Source organism: Belonocnema kinseyi, chromosome 3, assembly GCF_010883055.1.
Source record: "Belonocnema kinseyi isolate 2016_QV_RU_SX_M_011 chromosome 3, B_treatae_v1, whole genome shotgun sequence".
In the NCBI taxonomy this organism is placed as follows: Eukaryota; Metazoa; Arthropoda; class Insecta; order Hymenoptera; family Cynipidae; genus Belonocnema; species Belonocnema kinseyi.
The window spans coordinates 61,324,706-61,325,721 of record NC_046659.1 but is presented as its reverse complement, the minus strand read 5'-3'; the positions used below and the strand labels follow the sequence as shown (position 1 = coordinate 61,325,721).

At 40.3% G+C, this 1,016-nt stretch overlaps 1 protein-coding gene across 2 annotated transcripts in view; it reads right to left on the bottom strand.

Moving 5' to 3' along the window:
* LOC117168710 (larval serum protein 2-like) overlaps positions 1-1,016 on the bottom strand; it is a 12,540-nt gene that overhangs the window by 10,310 nt on the left and 1,214 nt on the right. The gene's annotated exons all lie outside the window — the stretch shown is intronic.

The following is a 1,016-nucleotide window of genomic DNA, read 5'->3' as shown; positions in this document are numbered from 1 at the left end:
TTTGAAAATTAAAATTCGATAATTTTTTCTAAAGCCTCCAGGGGACTTCGTTTTCGCACGAAAAAATTTTATGTGCCCTTATTGCATCCGGACCCACAATTCTGTATAAGTAAACGACGCCAAGAGACGAGAAAAGAAATAATTGTGAAAGATCTGATATTCGATTGGGCGTGGTAATTGAGATCCGATTTGGAGTAACAAGCTTTTAAGGGAATAGTCGTGGAGCCAGCCATTCCGGCTAAATAAATTAGTTTAGGCGTAAAGCCTCAATTCAGGAAAACGCAAGGAGGAAAGTAAAGGAATGTGACTCCATTTCGTCTTCATAAAATCAGTGTGTGGTCGGGAGCTTCAGTGTGGTGGGGATGTAATTTTGACAGGTTAACACGGGAAGTGCTTTTATTGAAAATTTATCTGAATTGGGTCGTGGTTGAGTGCTCGTTATTGACAAGTATGATCGTCCAAGATGGCGGCAACCTTCAATGACCTTTCTTGTCAGGAATGGAGCGCCATATTGGAAGGTCGTTAGAACGGCTAGTCTTAGGGGACTAGTTGGGGCGTAGGATTTTCGGTCTGTGTGACGGGAAGCTCACTCACGTATGACAATCCAAGATGGTGGTAACTTTAAATGACTTCACAGGTCATTAATGGACAACAATGTTGGAAGGTCGTTAATTAAATGACTAAGCGATTTGTGTACGACAATCCAAGATGGTGGTAGCCTCAAATGACTTTACAGGTTATTCAAGAGTATGTTTTATGGGTTTTCTTTGGGGGCTTATTTGAACGTTGTGCGGCATCCCATGCCAGTTAATAAATCCTGATTGTGACACGTATTCTTGGTCTTATGTCATTTATTTAAATGTGTTTAACGTGTGTCTGTGAGTCGTTGTCTTCTTTGCTCAATTCTTCCTAACCTCACCCCTCTCTGTGTTGGGCTAGCAGGAGTTAAAAGAAATGAAACTAAAATCATGAGTGATAGGTAAACTAATATCCTAAAAATTTTCTTTTGATCGTTT